Source organism: Plodia interpunctella, chromosome 15 (assembly GCF_027563975.2).
Source record: "Plodia interpunctella isolate USDA-ARS_2022_Savannah chromosome 15, ilPloInte3.2, whole genome shotgun sequence".
NCBI lineage: Eukaryota > Metazoa > Arthropoda > Insecta > Lepidoptera > Pyralidae > Plodia > Plodia interpunctella.
In genome coordinates this window covers 10,014,110-10,033,498 of record NC_071308.1, presented here as the reverse complement: position 1 = coordinate 10,033,498, position 19,389 = coordinate 10,014,110, and the positions used below count along the sequence as shown (strand labels likewise).

Sequence of the window (19,389 nt, the reverse complement as noted above, 5' to 3'; positions counted from 1 at the left end):
TATGCAAATTATCGGCAATGCGCATATTGAATACACATAAAATGGAGATAAACGTCGCGACACTTTTCATTGCACCATAGATCTGTTGTTTATTGTCTAAGGAATATATAAATATAAATATATTAGGATGAATCACACAGATTGAGTTAGCCCCAAATAAAGTTCGAGACTTATGTTATGGGATACTAATTCAACGATAATATATTTTATAACAAATACATATATAGATAAACATCCAAGACTCGGACCAATCAGAAAAAGATCATTTTCCATCATGACCCGACCGGGGATCGAACCCGGGACCTCTGGGTTCAGTGGCAAGAACTTTGCCACTGCGCCACCGAGGTAGTCAGATTATACAGTCGACCAAATGTTAAAGCTAACCTATATTCACTTTTAAGCTGCGATACTAGCGATATTTGCAATGAATTAATGTTACTTGATGTACTGTTTATTGTACCTATAATAATATGAAGAGAAATCTAATTATTTCTAGCGTAAGAAACTAACATAGTACACTTTTATCCCAGCATTCAGTGAGTCGCGGCAATTTGTGAAAAATAATTGGACAAACCGTACAATCGGCGTAATGTAGTCCTAATATGATCGTGTACCAGTTGACCACATTGCGCATTGGAAGTTATCGCAGACCGCAATAGTGGGGGCGAGTTTGCTGGCACTGGACCTTCATAATTCGACCTTCAACAAGATCGTTTCGAAATTCTAATTTTTAACATTGAGAGAAATATCATTTATATATGATTTAAATTTGACATGCAAAAAAGTGTCTGTAAAAGCGTATTTTCTGCGCAAATGTTTTGACTCTGACCTCACGTAGTAGTTAAAATAGACAATCAAAAACATTGGAGCAAAAACAATTGGAGCCCCGAAAGTTGATCATTCATAACGATCATCATATAGTCTCAAATAGTGTCATCTCTCACTCACAAGCAGAGTTAGTGAAAACGAGGTCCAATAGTTGCATTAAATTGAATACCTTTGGCCTTTTGGAACGAATCTTGAAGGCCCAATGGTAGTATGGGTAGTATACCGCAATAGCGTTATCGAGTGCATCCAAATTGAATTCCATGGGTTGCGGGGGCTTTGTCGACGCTTACGGTGACCTGCGATGTAGTGCTAATGGTGGATGATTTAATGATTGAAGATAATCATTGTTGGAGGTAATATTTATGTATATATGGAGCAATATTTAATGGAATGGCAATATTTTGATATCTGACCATTGCTCTTATAGTAAAAATCTGATTGGAAACGGACATTCACCAAAGCGACACACAGATATTTATATATATAGATATTTTAATTACTGAATTATCATTGTTCGTTAAGTATGAAGATAATTTATATGTTACGCCAAAAATTGTTTCTATTTTTACTTAACCATCATCATCTCAGTCCTTTTCAGCGCACTGCTGTGTATAGGCCTCTCTTCTTTTACTAAATATATTGTTATTTCATATATCTTGTATTTCACTTACACCTAAGCTGGAAGACAGAAGCAAAAAATAGTTAATAGCCTATCCAGCCCTCGAGCTCGTGAGATGACAAAGAAATAGTGAGGACGTCATTACAAGGCCCGCGCTCGGAGCGAAGGGCCCTTCAACCTGTTTCTTATAAAGTTTGGGCCAGGTGATCCTCGTGTTCTTAAGCTCTCTGTAGCCGATTGTCAGTGAGGCTGGGAAACAAGGAAATCTACGAGTACGTGGTAATATCACAAAATATTTTGTCTGTGAATGGCATCATCAAGCAATTGTAAGTACATTAGTTACACTTAAAACTTCAGTTTCTACGATAAAAGAATGCAACCTAATATAGATAACTACTTTTTGGTCGCAGCTTTCATCCTCTTATAGATGGAATTTCCAAAAATCCTCTCCAAGAATCCAAAAAGATTTTTCCTAGTCATAATCTACCTTCCTGTTTAATTTCATCTTCATATATATATATATTGATTCAGAATAAGGACACTGTAGGTGTTTATTGTGATGGTACTTGGCGGAGAATTAATATGGCGGTAGAAGAAGATTCTACCGGAAAGACGTCGCCGCCGTAGCTAGCTGAGTCAGTCGCCCACCTTTGTAACTAGGTCCGAAACGTCTGGGAAATAGAAAAGGTGTGTGCACGTTTAATACCTGTTATTTAGTATTATATTTATGCGACGCGAAAGTTTTAAGGTAGTTATGAAAACTATCTAATTGATAAACTTAGTACACTTTGTTAGCGCGAAAGCCTGATTTTTTTTATTATAAAAAAATGTCGATTCTGATATTGTCGGAAGTGTTATTATAAAAAAAGTATCGAATGTTATTCTATTTTCAGTTACCGTCCCTTCGATATAGGTATAGATTCAATATGATAATGATAAAAACTCCTGTTTTATATGGTCTTCCAGTGAATATAACGTAACTATAGCATCAATAAACATTCAGATTGCTTTATCCACAACCCCCATCATAATCCCAAAGCAAAACCCGGCAAAAGTACAGCGGCCCTATAAATCCATTTAACACGTACTAAATGTCATTACGGGGGAACCGCCGAAATCAGTCGTTTAAGAGCGCATCAAGTATTCAGGAGCTCGCGGGCGATGGGCCAAACAAATCCAACCCACAATGCCTCGAACCGCGACCTCACAATAAAACCTATAAAATTTATATCTACCAATATCAGTAGAGAGAATACGTAATGAACATTAGGAACAAAGGCGCGCGAAAAGAGTCGATACCGAATTCTAGGTGCGAATTGATAACATTCCCTACCCATTGTAAATTCAGTCTTAAAAATAACACAACAGAGTTGTGTTTAGATTGAATCCCCTGAGGTGGAAATGAAATGATTATCACATTAAAGAGAATTAACCTTTATGATGTGGCAATAAAGTGCACGTTTGAATGGAATGGAATCGAAGATAAGTGCCGGCATGGTTCGCGTGAAATATTAGTGTTGCCAGGATTTTCTTGGTGTGTTGGTTGGTCTTTCCGCGCGGTTCGCGCAGGGAACTCTTTGTAGTTCTTAGTGTTGACATATTGGGCGAAAATTTTTTGGCAATATTCATTGCTATATTAATAAATATTGCTATTTTTAATGGCTAAATGCTGTAGGTTTATTTTTTTTATCTTCAATAGTCATTGCTGATAGGTACGCTGAGGTCAATATTTTGTTTAGATGGTATGAACTTAAACCGATAAAATTTCACATTGGAAAAAATATCTTTCGTTTTATGTGTGATTCCATGTACAGTCACGTGCATTGAATTAATATAATGGAATGAAATACAACGTGTATATTGTCGTTACCAACGTGTAAAAAATCAAAAGATCCATTGAGTTTTATTGGCGTGACTATAATCCAAATTTTATTACCTACCACATATAATGTTAATAATGCATAAACTGCACTTAATGTGGCAACCCTGAGACTCGATTCAACATTTATATCACTATTTCATATCTCTATTTCCCGGGAAGTTTCGCCGTATATCGTATAAAGGTGAATCGGAGTTATTTTGCACTTCTTTGTCTTTGAAATGTGTGCAGCGAATTTGTTAGTTCAGGTTATGTGGAAAACAAACGTACATACAGAGAATAGATAGAAATTTCACTAACTTTTGTTCCACTTTCGAGAATAATTTTGTGAAATGAATGTTATATTTACATACGAATAGTAAATTAATAGTAGTACGTGATAAAATGCCATGTGATTCCGCCCTGGAATAGAACCACTCGGTTTTTTTTTATCAATTTTTTTGGCAAAAACAGTCATAAGATAAAAAATACTTTACAATATAATAAACCAAACAGAGCCGACTATGTGTATATAACAATAATCTTAAAGCGAAAATTACACGTGTGAACAAACATCACGACAACTTAACTAGAAGCACATCAATAATAAGTACCAACATTAAATTCATATAACTATGTAAGTTAAAGATAGAAAAAAGAAGATAAAATTATAAGACATAAGGTTAAGATAAAGAAATCCTTCCGCCATTTTTGTCTCTTTGTTGATCTATGAGTGCTTGCCGCGCCAGCATGGACACCTATATGTTCATTTCACCTCAGTAAATAAGCTCATAACAAACAAAAGCGCAGCTAATAGCTTATTGGATGGTGAGTGGTACCTATTTCTTTTTAATAATTGAAAATCATGTCAAAGTGATATTTTCTAACCACCTTATTCTCCACTTCATCAATAACTACATTGTCTCCGTGCAGAAATACACAAAAGTATTTTTTCAAAATGACCTCTTCGGAAAAAGAGAGTGACGTGCTCTCCTTTTATTTTTTATTTTTTCTAGGTAAAGAGTATTACCAAGTTTCAAACACAGGAAAGGCCCCACCCACGATTTCTTTTATTTCAGATTTATTTGATCAAGATTCACTCCTTGCTAAAGAATAAAATGATATAGCGGATAATCTAAAATAATATTTTCGAACGGATCTTTTTACATTACTGTGTGTGTGAGTAATTCTAATCTACCACAACTAATAAATACCTTCAGTAATTTTTATTGCCGCCTGAAAATGGTTTAGTTGAGGTATATTCTGAGGTTTCAGTACTGAACTTGATTTTTTTAATTGTTAATTTTTTTTTATTTGCTGATAAAACTTATTTGTAATTTGCCTAAGTGTAGTGGTGCTACTCGTGCCAGATGAGTTTCAACCTGAAACCTGGACCCTACTTATTGAGAGAAATGGAGAAGGCAATTCCAAAGCAGTCCATTAATAGAGCCAAGAAAGTTGTTGTGTATGTTTAATTCCTCATAATAACCACGACCTTCAGCCATGAGGAATACGTCTATGAAAAAAAAGAGAACGTGCCTATAAAAAGTATATTTCTTTTAGCGTAGAACAAATGTTGTTTCAGTAAACAAATTATTTTGTTTCTTTGGTAACCAAGACAACTGCTCATTAAATTACCGAATATAATGATAGACATACAACATTTTAGATCAAAAATATACCTAGAAATATATCTCAAAGAGAACACCGCTTGAAATAGCAAATAATAAGGATAACGGCGAGGTGAGCGAGCGTTATTATCAAAACCTGAAGCTCTTATAACGATCACAAGTTGCCAAGTAAATAAAAGAATACATGCTAATAAGTTACGTAAACGCTCTGAGAGGAGAGAAATAATATGAATATAAGCAAAAACGCTTTGAACTCGGCTCGTTTGATGTTCGAGTGTATACAGGAACGGGGAAAAATTTTAGCCGAAGCCTAACTTCTTCATAAGTTTCAACAGAAATTGACATTAAATTTGATTCAGAAACATTTTACAAATTCACCGATTAATCCTTTCTTACACGAGTCAATCGTAATTCAACGGAACTGCGTCATTTAAGTTACAATGGCGTCGATCGCTAATAACCAAAAGACTAGCACTTAAGGCCTGAGGACGTCCATTGAAGCTTACTGACAGGGAAAGGTTTTCTTTCTGATGTGATTTTTTTGTGTGCCGAATTGCAGCGGCGGAGCAGGGAAAAGCGCGCGGGGAGGGGCCGGCCGGGTCTAGGCGTGCGCACCCGGCAGTTTCTCGCTGGCGCGTGAAGACGACGGACGTCTGCGCCGCGCGTTTCTCCAGCCGTCCCACGTTGGGCGCCAGTCATCCTCACCGCGATATCGGCATGTTATCAACACTCGCGGTACTAATGCTTTCCGTATATACGCTTAGTGAGCGATAACTGTGATGTGAGGGATCTGAAACCAGTATCGTTGAAGTGATTGTGTTTCTTTTTTGGAAATTTATCTTACAAATAGTGAATCGTAGCTAAGGACCAAATTGCTATCAATTAAATTGATAAGACAATTGGAAGCTAATGTAAATCCGAATTTCTTACAGTAATCTGTTTAAATCACTAGAAAGAAAAACTTGTGAAGTGACACGTGACATTTGTGTATCGTTCTGGAGGAATTGAATTAATTTGTAAGTATATACTTTTTGTGAAAATGTTCACTATGTAGTACTACGGATTAATTTAGAATATGTTAATGAACATTGAATAAATACTTCGCTATTTGGTAAACGGTACTAAATCAAACAGTTTTTTCTATTTACTTATCTTAAGTAGAAGGATGGCAGCGTTGTATTTTAGCAAATTGAACCTTATTAATATTTATGATAATGCTTAAATGGATTAGGGGAGTTCTGAATTCGCGCCTTCTTAATTGGTCAGTATTTGTTAGGAACTTCTGTTTGCGAAGCGTTGGAATTGAAAAGACGGTACTTTATGAATTATTATGCGAAGGACCAACAAATCTCAAAATTGCTGCCACGGTAAACAAGAGCCATGGTACAAGAGGTTACGACTCAATAAATGATCTAAGTTTACTCGGGTTCGTAGTTGATGTTTATTTGTGTTTTATTTTTCCTAGACGTATCTTTACATACACATACTACAATACAAGACAGTTTTATTTTATGCCTATAATTTATTTTTCATTGAAGTTTGTATTCGTCTTATATTGTAATTACTTACCTTAAAACTTTATAAACTAACATCTAGATAGTTATATTAAGGACTTATTAACATTTAAGTTCCATATATTTTACAGTACCGTTCGTTACTCGAGTCTCTAGAGGAAACTCTGGAGACTCCTATTTAGGTAAAAATTTTCTTTCATATTCCAATTCGCTCGAACGAAGGCAGCATGGGACGCGACTGAGAAACATTCCCAACGGAATTAATTTGCTGAGGATTAATCCAAACAATGAAAATTTTATTTCTCGGCTCATTACGATCTTCAATTTTTATTTTAGTAGAATTCCGTGTAATTTACATTTTTTTCTGCGACTCGAGCTTCGTTAAAACTTTATTGGAGGATCGAGAGCTGTAATGATGCTCGATAACTCTGTCCTTCCGAACTTGATTTGGTATTTCCAATTTCGTAATGTTGCTACCTCGCGACTACTTAATTGATATTTGAAACTTTGTGAAGGTTGTTGACACGGATAAATAAGAAAAATTGCCGTAAGTTATATATGTATTGTACATCAATGTTCACATATTTTAAATAATATTGGGACATGACATTAATAATAACAACTAAACCAATACTGTGGACTTCTGTCCAAGGTTTTATTTATTCCATGGTTATCTATATTTCAATCTTCGCTCATGTTTATGTCTTTGTGAAAATTAATTTTACATTGGGATGATCCTCTGGATTAGAAAATTCATTCTCCACATGACTTGCACGTTTTAAACTTGTTTATTACAATTGTAGACATTTTGGGTCTCTTAGGTCTAAATATATATTTTTTAATTCTCATAAAAAGTTAAACATTTCATTTACAGAGAAGACACATCTCTTTAGTTAACATTTACTACACATCATTTATTACACATCTCTTTAGGTAAAATAAGTTCTGCATGCTATGCTCTAAGAAGCCTTAGGGAGGATTTGACGTTGGAACAATTAAAAATGACATATTATGCACTGGTTGAAGCTCACTTGAGATATAGTATCCAATTTTGGGGGAAAAGCTATGATTATAATTAAAAAAAAGCGTTCATATTACAAAAAAGGGCAATAAGAACAATGCTCTGTAAACATCAAACGGAGTCTTGCAGAAGACATTTTGTAGATTTAAAAATCCTCACAGTCCCGTGTTTGTATATTTTCATTTTACTTACAAATCTAGTTAAGCATTTAGATAAGTATGAAACCGAAGGTGAAAGGATAGAACGCTTAAATTCTAGACGAAAAGACATTCCAAATTTCCTTATACCACATTTAAAAATAACTGAGCAAAGCGTTCAATTCCAAGCAGTTAAACTTTTTAACAGACTACCTCGCGATTTTAAATTAATAACTAACGTAAATGTATTTAAGGCGCGACTGAGAGCTTATTTATTGGACAAATGCTTTTATGCAGTAGATGAATTAACTTGATGACACAAATTTCATAATTGAATGTTAAATAGGTTAAATATGACTTATAAATACTTAAATGACGAATTTGAATTTTTAATTGTTTTTATGTAAGTGAATGTTAACAATGTAAATTAGTAAATGTTAAATTGTAAATTATTATATGGATAGGACATTATTTATTATTATTTATTTTGTATGATTTAATTGTATGCCTAATGTTAATTCCGACACAATGTCTTATTGTAAAATGGAATAAATAAATAAAACTAAATAAATAACATTTTTGTTTATCGGATAGTCGTGCGTTGAAAAGATGTTAAACTTTTCTCAATCCGAATATAGTATAAACTTCAAGTCATTAAAGTTAACTAATCAATAGAAAGCGGACTGTCGGCCACACTCTCACTTGCGATAAATAAAATAACAGGAGAATAGTTCGGAAAAGTGTTGTTGCGTGTTTCTATCGATATCAATAGCACGTATCTATCAACAATTTAAGTGACATATCGATAAATATTATTATTTTAACGAGTAAGTATTAATATACATAGTATTATTAAATATAAATGATGTAATTTGAATTATGATGGAAATAAACAATTTTTTCTTCTTCTTTTTTTATTACTTTAAGGATTGGTAGTATTGATATATTATAAAAATCACAATTCTTAAACACTGTCTATATTTTAAATATATAACTATCAATAAGTTGCAAAGTAAGTAAAGTTGTAAGCAAATGCTATTCTTTTACTTGCTTTATACACAAGATTGAAAAATTACATTATCATAAAATAATAAAAAATACTTATCTACAAATAACAAATGATATACTGGTAAATAAGATAAAAACGATAAATGTTTAGCTATATTTTTTCAGCATATACGTAGGTGTTGTATATGTCACAGCACCGATAGGTTTACAATATCGACAGTTGTTCAACACTATAGGAGATAAGTTTGGAAGACAAAGCGGGCAAGTCAATAACGTCGAGATCATCGGATTAATATCCTTGCGGGTCCGACCCGGGCACCGGCGCACAGGGGGTCAGTTATAATATTGTTTTCCTTGTTTATTGTACACAACGCGAAGATGTGTCGAATGAACATATAAGATATGGTAATGCTATTTATATTACTATGTTAGGGTGTTTTCGGTAGTCTGAACTAAATGCAAGTATCTACAAAGGCAACACTGTGGAGTTTCCTAATATTTTAAAATTGAATTGTTTGTCTCACAAACGTATATTTTTACAGGGTGTTATTATCATGAAAAAATATCTTTGATACATGTATGAGGTGCAGTGAATACAGGGTTTAATTTTGATGAACAATTCAGAATAACAATTTTGTTTATATTGGTACCTATTGAAGTTTAATAATCCGAAAGTATTGGTAAAGGTGGTAGAGAGTGCAAAATATTTCATGAACTCAGTCAGATGAGTAAGGAGAATGGCAGTTATTTGCTTTTTATAGCTTCTTTTATTTATAACAGACAATTATTTTTACACGAGTCCGTCAAAAATTTGGATAACTGTCCTCAGACGCCGGACGTTGAGAAAACAAACATTGTTAGTTCAGGACCGCTTATTCAGTCAGATTTTTTCTCAAAAACGAATCCATACAGACGGTCGCCGTAGACAAACGGCCTAAGGGTCCGTTCGAATGTTTGTCAGGCGTAACCGATATCGGCAATAATTTGTCTTGGTTTTGTTCGGATCTTGGCAGGAATTATATGAAATTGACTTATACCTAAGTCAATTTCATGAATGCCGAGAATTTTATTAGCCATGACATATTATATTATTAAACCATTTTCTTAACAAAGAGTTTACAGTATGATTTTAAACATTATCAACTTGCGCCTAACATCACCGATGTATTTATGAGTATACCTTCTAAATAGAAATCTTTGCCAAAAATCCTGGCCAATTTCCGTTGTCCATTACATTATCAACTTTAATATTTATGAAACGTGAATGTTTTCCTCAACACATTGCTGATATTTGAAACCCTTTCGGATTAGTATGAAGGCTGTGTTCTCATTAAAAGCCTGCAATGTTCCCATGTAAATTCTAGCTCGTGCCAACCTTTGATCTGAATTTCAGATGAGCATCAAAATATAAAATTTACATATTTACCTTGTTACCTCACACATTATTGTCTTTTATTTTCTCTTAGACGTTGAGTTTTATGAAAAAAGATCCGTCACTTTGGCAAATTTTGAAAGTATATACTCGAATTCCTATATAATATTCCATTACATTTGACGACCTCGGTGGCGCAGTGGTAAAGTTCTTGTCACTGAACCGAGAGGTCCCGGGTTCGATCCCCGGTCGGGTCATGATGGAAAATGATCTTTTTCTGATTGGCCCGGGTCTTGGATGTTTATCTATATATGTATATGTTATAAAAATATAGTATCGTTGAGTTAGTATCCCATAACACAAGTCTCGAACTTACTTTGGGGCTAGCTCAATCTGTGTGATTTGTCCTAATATATTTATTTATTTATTTATTTATTATATTATTTATTTATTTATTATTACAGTATAATAATTTGTACATAAAAAACACGCTTGACATCAGCTCTAGGTTCTAAAAATTTAAAATAACTTAGTTGTTTGGTGAAATCTAGTTGTTTGGAACGTCTCATGTATGACCGTAGTAGGATGTCGTTTGCAACTATGCGATAGTTGTTATTGTGCTAAAAATCCTTTGAAAAGTTCCCATCAGTTCTTTTTAGGCATTGCAATTCGATGAAAGGAAATCATTTCGAAGACACGTTTAAACCATAAGTGTTGCCAGCAATAATTATGTAATTGGAATCTCTGTCTCGTTGGGCAACGAAAAGCTACCATCCCAGCATACAAGAAGATGTAAAATGTTGTTTTGTACCAAGTTAAGAAACTTCCTCGGGCCGTGGTGCGGGCAGATGTAGTCCGCAACTTGGCTCGTTTGTACAAACTGAACTAGGAATTTAAAACAAGCAGCAACTTGTTCGCTCAAGTTTAATTACAAAATTGCGTGCACCGGACATCGGGCCTCTTCATTTCATTTCTTTTACTTATTACTTCAGTTCTGAAACTAGTCATTGCAGTACAGTTTCTTCAGGTGTTGTTTTCATTAATTGCTTTTTGCGACACTCTCATATATGAGAAGTATAAAAGTTACGTGTTAAAAAAATTTGGTAAATTTTTATTTTTACTTTATTATACAACTAACTTTTGCTCGTGCCTTCATTTGCTCAAGCAATTTCTCATTAAAATATATATATAAAATATAAAATATTTTTGGCGTAATTTCAGGAAGAGGTTACACATAGGTAGTTCAGTTACCTAAAATAACTTAGATAAAAAATGAAGTAAGAGTTGGTTTATGTGTAACCTCTTCCTGTAATACTGTAATTTATTTAACTAAATATAATTTCATTGTTTGTCACAATTTGACAGAATGTTTTTTGAAATTTTAACATTTCGTTGCGTAAAGATATATTTTTGTTAATAGTAGTGCGAAATTAATTTGAAACTCTATTTTCCAAAAAAGAATCATTCAAATAAGATCATTGTCAACAGCTCTGCCACACCGTGGGAAATAAATGAAGACAAAAGTCCAGACACGAATGAGGCATTATTTCGAGAATTTGACCAAAATAAGTGCGTCTTTGTAGATTTTCGAACCAAGAACCGTGATTCAATAGAAGGCCTTGCACAGGTCATCGAAGCGAGAGACGGTGAGGATCTCCACAGTCCGATGAAGACGAGCAATGCCTAAAAGGTATTTCTGAGGATAGTCTGTAAACGGGATTGATGTATGTGGCTCTGGTTGCGCCCTAGAATAGGACCATCCATACCCTCCCGTGGATGCTGTACGTGGCGACTAATAGACACCGATTAGGCAGCTGAAAGGCAACAATAGCATTCCTAAAGAGGGTTGACGAGACAGGCGTCCGGTTATATAATTACAGCCGAATCTTCAAAATCATAAGGTTTTTTTACCCGGACCGCGGGTTTAGCGGGTTTCGCGGCTTCACAACCTCGAACGCCACAGGGAACATATAGAGATGAGAGAGTCTATACACGGGTTTCAAATGATAAGTCATAGAATAGAAGTGACATCTGAGATATAAGCTGCCTATAGTACTTTAAAGAGTTCGCTCAAATTCAACCAAATAGAATTACCGTTCGAATTAAATTGCCAAATATTTATTGGTTACGAGATTTTGACAGGCACTTCTATTTGCTTTTTATTGCAAAGTCTGTGGTACTGCAGGATATATTATGAAGCCGTCAGGTTTAGTTCGGGCACGTGAAGCGGAATGTCGAAATGTCTCTATTTTCACTTCGCCTTTTAGAATTGAATTTAAATCTAAAGTGTTTTCACTCGTACGTTCCTACGTAATTTCTTGTTTGCGCGTATGACAAGAAATGAGTTAGATAAAAATTTAGTAATGTAGTTTTATTTTACGAATTATGAGTATTTAAAAAACTGTTTAAAATTATAAAGAATTATGAAACCAGTTGCTTTGATGGTGCTCCTAGTGTCCAGTCATGCCAGAATTTACAAATATTTTAATTGATTTACTGCGAGAACTCATCATAATTAACATATAAGTTCTTGCAATATGTACACGCCACGATTTTTCACCTCCGACGTAATCATTAAGAAAATAATATGTATGGCCGGCTGTCGTGGATCGACTCTGATGGTTCATTAACTATATCTCTTCCAAATTTCATAAGAAACTGCCCAGCAGTTTGCCCAGCAGTTTGCCCAGCAGTTTGCCCAGCAGTTTGCCTAGCAGTTTGCCCAGCAGTTTGACCTGTTGCAATTTAGTCGTGAAAGTGTGATAGACTTTATAATTTATAAAATTTGTATAAAATGAAAATTTTCAAATGTTTTGAAGCACACAGTAGCTGCTAGTTACAATCAAATCTCACAAAGGCAAAGTTTTCAGAGTGGAAAATTGAGAACAGGTCAGAGGGAGACCGCTCATGTGAGCGAGACGCAGCAATCACGCGCTTTTCAATCAGACCGCACGATGTTTCCTCTCAGAAGACCTATTCGAATAGCTCCTATTACATTTGCACCGACTTGAATCGATGACCATGTTATTATCCCACTAATAATATCAAGGCGAAAGTCTGTGAGTATGTTTGTGAATTCTTCACGCTCAAATGATTGGGCCATTTTTTTGAAATTTGGTATTGAGGAAGTTGATCCCTTGGATTAACACGTAGGGTACTTTACGAAAATACGCAATTCTGAAAATAGTAGTAAAAAAAATATATTTTAACGAATAATAAACCGCGGGTAATGCCGCCGGGTGGACTTAGTTAATATTTTTAACAGTTTATTTCTTTTGTTCCACTGGAGTAATATTTGTTCACATATACAAATTGTAAAAACGTATTTAGAGATGGAAAACGAAGGAGACTGAACCATTATGTAATACCGCGCTCTGGTATGGTTAAAATTTGTTTTAAATGATCAGCGCTTTGATGAAGTTTCTCTACTGTCAGTCACACCAATTAGTTTATTATACCAGTGTGAATGTGACTATGAGTATTTGTTATTTACATATGTCACTAGACGTAGTCAGATCAGCAAAAGTCCAACACACTAAACGATTCTGTCTGACTAATGAGTCTGACTGTAGGTGCTGTAGTTAACATTTGGGTTTAAAGTTGATTTTATTTTTTGTTTCAATCAACAACATTGACCAAAGCTCTGCTGAAATGCTAATGTTGAACTATGCTAATGCTGAACTTTAGGTGCTATTCAATTTGGTGCTTTGAGAATAGTCCCATGATGGGTTCACTCCAGACCGCGTCCGACCGCGTCGTCCGTCCGGCCGCAATTTGCTGGTCCGCTTCGGCCCTCAGTTTTATGATATACGGCACTGCCATTGATTTATGTAGGAGCAGCCATGAAAAATGACTGAGAATCGGAAATAGTACCCATGGCTTGAAATTGAGAGTGTATGTTGTGTGATTTAATGGCATTGGAAATATACGAAATATCCATCTTATATGAAAATTACTTTAAAAAATATTATCTACCTTTAAGTGCTATCAATTTTCCTATTAAATATTAAACCAGATAATTTATAAACCATTTGTTACAATTGACGATTCGCTCAATCATATTGTGGTAAACTAGAGTCAACCAAAACTGTCTAATAATTGTCATATAGCACCATCGGTTCAGAATTCCACATCTATCGTTGCGTGTTGTGATCTCCAAAGTCAATTATAATCCCAGAGATAGATAGATCTAATGAACCACCCGCTCTGATCGATGTTGGTATGTTATTCTAGTTACTATTTATTTACGAGGATTCGTCCGATACCATATTCAAAGTATAAACAAAAATTTAATTCTGAAATACTGGGTATATTGTTCAAATTGTAAGCCATTTTGATGTAATTTCATTGTAATTAAATGTTTATGATCCTTAGGATGAGTTGCGTAAGTCCAGATTGACTTGAACTTTAAAGCCAGGTAAACGTCAAAGAATACTTGACCAATCCACCCTAATTGATTAGAAAATAAATTGAAATAAAAAACTAAACTTTTCGTTTGAATGACCTTGCATTATTATGAGCGACTTGCATTATTACCCGACGAGCGTACTCCTGACGGTATACTGTACGGACATGATATTTTGTCAAGCATGGAATGCAATTAAATTTCTTTGAAAACAATAAAAGTGTGTGTCAAAAATGAAATTTTTGTAAAAAACTCTCTCTCTCTACTCAATTATTACTTTTTGGAAAATATTGCAATTGTGGGACGCCCGAAATTCTATAGAAATGAAGTTATAAGTTCAACATAATATGAATATTCGAAACGAAATGGGTATTGGGGCGTGAACAATATCAATATCCAAAAAGCGACGCTGCGTTAGTTTTACAAAACTCACGTTTAAAATTTTTATTTGTTTGTATATCGCGAGCGAGCCGCGAGCCTGGTTTCAAATAGCGTTGTTATCGGTACACGGGAAATCTATTATTCAAATATAAAAAGAATATTTTATAGCACGAAATTAAATGAAGCATGTTTTTTATTATATAAGGAGAAAGACATCTCAGTACACCTTTATATACACCTCCGGAAGAATTTATTCCAAGGACATACTGTGGTGGAGTGGATTTTCTTGTACGGTTGTTTGAGGTGATTCTCTTGAAGTCTCGCATGCTAAGCATTGCTTATATTCTCAACCCGTGGTCCTCATTCGTTCACCTTGGTGTAACAACATTATGTGATTTCAGTCATCGTAATCATCAGAACCACAAAAGCTAAAATTGTGTCAAGCACGTGCATTGTTTTTCGTTTTATATATAAACATATAGATGCTTTTTAAATAACTATTAACTTCTTCTTTTCAAGTCATTATGGCTAATTATATTGTTTGCTTGTTACTTCACTTATTGGTATTTTTATTTTTAATATATACTCGATTCAAGACTTTGTAGGACTTTGAATAACTTATTCCAGGTGCTTAAAAATTCCGTCGAAAACCATCGAGGGTAGGTAATCCCTATTTGCGAGTTGCGCAAAAACTGTAAGTCTGCTAGTTAGTTCTTCGGGCGGTAATCCCGGAATCCCCGGGCTCGCGGAATCCCGCTTTATCCCGCCGAGCTGTTCATTCGGTCGAGGTTCGCACAGCAGTTGCATTCAGGTGCATCTATTGTCATTCGCAAAAACTGTTATGAAAGTTATCAAATGCAGCGGATATTTCAAGTTTTATAAGATTTGAGATTTTAAATAGACATGTTTGAGAAGTTTTAACGCTCTTAGTTATATTATAACCTCTGCTCTTGGTTTGTTTCTTACAGGCTTTTATTTAATTTCTGTTCTCTCGTCTGTCTGAAATCAAATCTTGGTTTCCAACGAGGCAACTGCTCAACGGTTTACAGCTTAGATATGATATTTATATAGCGCGTTAAGTGTGATATACACGATATCTCTGACGATAATAAAAGCCTGTATCTGAAACTTTTGAAAAACACTTATTTGAAATATGTCCAATGTGATTTGAACAATACTTGCTAGCATTTTTCTCTTTTTGTTCACATCTATCAGTTGCTTGACCTACTTTACATGGCCATAGTATACGTAAATACACAAATCACAAGGAAGAGTGACTAATTGCCGCGTCCCGTGACGGTGATGAGGTCGAAGGTTGGAGGACTGTTGACGTGCGCTCATTAATAACAGATACTGTGGCGATTGTACACTGCTATAATATGATATAGTACCTCAACTGGAATTTAGCAAAACAAGCCAAAAGTAGAAGTAAATTTTGATAATTTGAGGTACGTAGAAGACATAAGGTACCTATAAAAAATTAAAGCATACTCTAAATTAATATGTCTTGTCACTATCGCACCTGACAATATTTGATATTGACAGAACGAGACAATACCTTAAAGTAAACTTTATCTTTTTATAAATAAAAGGAAATGGAATATATAGGTGACTAAGGAGCAGATAGCTCAGGCAGCCAATAGGCAACAATAGCATTCCCAAACGCTAAGGCGAAGGATTTTAACATTTCCATACTTTGACATCAAACGCTGATACGAAATAAACATTTAACGAAAATAAAAATAGTGATTAAAGTTAAATACACTGAGTCACTAACGCCCAGTTTTTGAAAAAAAATGCTTTTAATTTTATTGTCGCTCCAATACGATATACATAGACCATGAACAAAACTAGTAAATAAAACCTGCCAAATCCTCACATTCCGGGTGCCAGTGGAACCGGGAAATGAGGTCGAAGGTCGTCTTTTGACGCCAGCTCATTAGTTACGTACGGCAGATCCGGTGCCAATTAACGGTATATGTCGAACCGTATTGTGGTTACTTAATAAATATATATACAGGCATTTGTATACACGTTGAGGTTATGGACACAAAATAGAAGAAGATTCACGATTTTAAGTTGTATTGATCAAAGTATGTCCAAGTATACATAGTTCTGTTGAGTTCTTGAGGTAAATGTTAGAACAATTTTTAACAAATCTTTATCTGCGATTTGGAGTATTAATACAGAAGGTATTAAGAAACATTTTGGAGTAATACACACGGCCAAATTGAATAGGGCTATATTTCTATCACGGGGAGGTCTTTCAATAGGCCGCGTGAATCGGACGGACAGTACATATTTTACCGTTAGGCTCGGGTTGGGTCCCGCCATCGTAACTCATAAAGGCATAGTTCTGAAGCGCTCCATAAATTAAGCAGAGGGCCGATAGAATATCGACAGCGCGACGTGGTCGGGATCAAAGGGCGACCACACGACTGCTTGCCTTTGACTGATAGCAAGGGACGTCTTGTATGTCTCAATAGTTGTCTTACCGACATTATATAAAATCGATGATTTTCAGCTAATAGAAAAGCGACCAAGTGCGAGATGGGCAGAAGGACAGAACTTGAGCGGGAATTGAACCCCACGCCTCTTGTTAGCCAGGACATTGCTCTCACCCAGTGAGCTATCAACATTATGCCAGTTCGGCTGAATTCATTCATATACTTACGTCTTACGCGTCGACGTATAATATTGTCATTAGATAAATGCACGAATGTTTTATTCCTCAAATCTTGTCCCTATGTTCCTACGTACTTAAAAATATCTAAGATTCCTTAGGAATTTGGTTTAGACAAATAGATGAAATTAAAACGATTGTATGAGCGTTCCAATTTTCCCCTTTGAAGACCATAACTCTGATAAGCCACTGTTTCAATGGACACAGCAGCTGAAAATGTATAGGTAACATTAAATAGAAAAATCTTTAAAGCAAAACTAATCCGGCACCCAGTTCAATCCGGCATAAGTTGTTAAAATAAATATTTGAATTGAAATTTTAATTTAAAAGTTGAATGGATTTTTCATAAAACTGCGGCTGTCGATATATTTCGCTATTTTCATTAATTTAACTGTGATAATTGCGTCGGTAAATGTAACATTGAAGATAAATATCATATTAAAATGTATATTGAGACGACCTCGGTGGCGCAGTGGTAAAGTTCTTGCCACTGAACCGAGAGGTCCCGGGTTCGATCCCCGGTCGGGTCATGATGGAAAACGATCTTTTTCTGATTGGCCCGGGTCTTGGATGTTTATCTATATATGTATTTGTTATAAAATATAGTATCGTTGAGTTAGTATCCCATAACACAAGTCTCGAACTTACTTTGGGGCTAGCTCAATATGTGTGGTTTGTCCTCATTTATTAAAAAAAAAAAATATTAAATTTTTAAAGACAATAATTACCAGTTTAGTATTTAAATAACCTCAGTTAATTCCTTTTTTTAAGTCATAATAACTAATTGTCATTATTCATGTTTCATATACAAGAACTTCTATTGATTCATGGCTTTCTCGTGATGATGAAGTTTATTTCTTGATTAATATCTGAAAAAAACCTGTGCAAAAATCGAAGATCTATTCGCCGAATGTTTATTTGACATATTGGAGCATAACAAAAATGTTGAAGAGTTTCAAATCTTCATTATTAAATCATTGTTCATATAGTATCACATTCGTCCTTTCTGTACTTGTTTTTAATTGTATGTATTTTTCGTATTAGTACGTAGGTAAGAATTTCATTTATCATAATAGCGCACTGAACTATGAAAGTTTATCGAAATGATTTCGATGTGGACTTCTGACGTAGCTCTTAGCACCGCTACGCTGCATTGCTACGGCGTAGCAGATGCTACGAGCAATCGCCATTCCGACGACGAGCCTTGTACTTGTAAGTTTACATTGCACAGTAAACTGCATAATATGAAGTTTCACTACATTGTTCTATGTCTTGGTAATTGAGGCTAATTTTGCAATAAATATAAGTGTTGTTAACTGTACATACAATGTACTGGAAAAGTTATTTCATTGGAGACTTCAAAATAGATTTCATGACGAAATCACACCTTCTCATTTTCACATTAATAATTCCTTTATTTTATTTATTTCTTTATTTTTTAATGTTTAATTTGATTTATATATAATGATAATTATATATAAATCATATTAAAAATTATTAATTTGCTTTAGATAGTACAATTTGATATACATAGCTGGTATATTAAATTTAAGAACAACTCAATTTATACTCACAACAACCAGTTGAACAACTTCTCTGTATTTGTTATAACTTCTCTGTATATACTTATTTATTTTATTCTATATTATTGTAGTTATAATACATACTCGCCTAAAACGTCGTACTTAAAGATCCGCATTGTATGACCTAATGTTCCAAACGCTAAGAAAAAAGGGGCTCCCAATGTTTAGAAAAGCGCCTTTCGATTGGATTTCCGCGGCATTTCCACTGCGAATTTCCGCGTGAAATTTCGTGGACCCCCGACACAAACCCGCTCGATTCGGTTTCCGCCGCTTTATGCCGGCTCTCGGCCTTTGTCCTCGCAAATAGGCTTTTATGGTTTATTTACACCTGCGAGTACTCGGGTCCGCG

At 34.8% G+C, this 19,389-nt stretch overlaps 1 protein-coding gene across 6 annotated transcripts in view; it reads left to right on the top strand.

The window, feature by feature from the left end:
• The first annotated feature begins 5,559 nt into the window (after positions 1 to 5,559).
• The window catches only part of LOC128675763 (protein sidekick-1-like), a 196,381-nt gene continuing 182,551 nt past the window's right edge, over positions 5,560 to 19,389 (top strand). For 4 of the 6 annotated variants that reach the window (XM_053755422.1, XM_053755420.1, XM_053755421.1 and 1 more), the window contains exon 1: positions 5,560 to 5,952. The gene's annotated coding sequence lies outside the window, so the exon portion shown is untranslated. Of the gene's footprint in view, positions 5,953 to 11,476; positions 11,558 to 11,660; positions 11,679 to 19,389 lie in introns of those variants that run through there. The other 2 variants (XM_053755418.1, XM_053755419.1) reach the window with 2 other exon arrangements.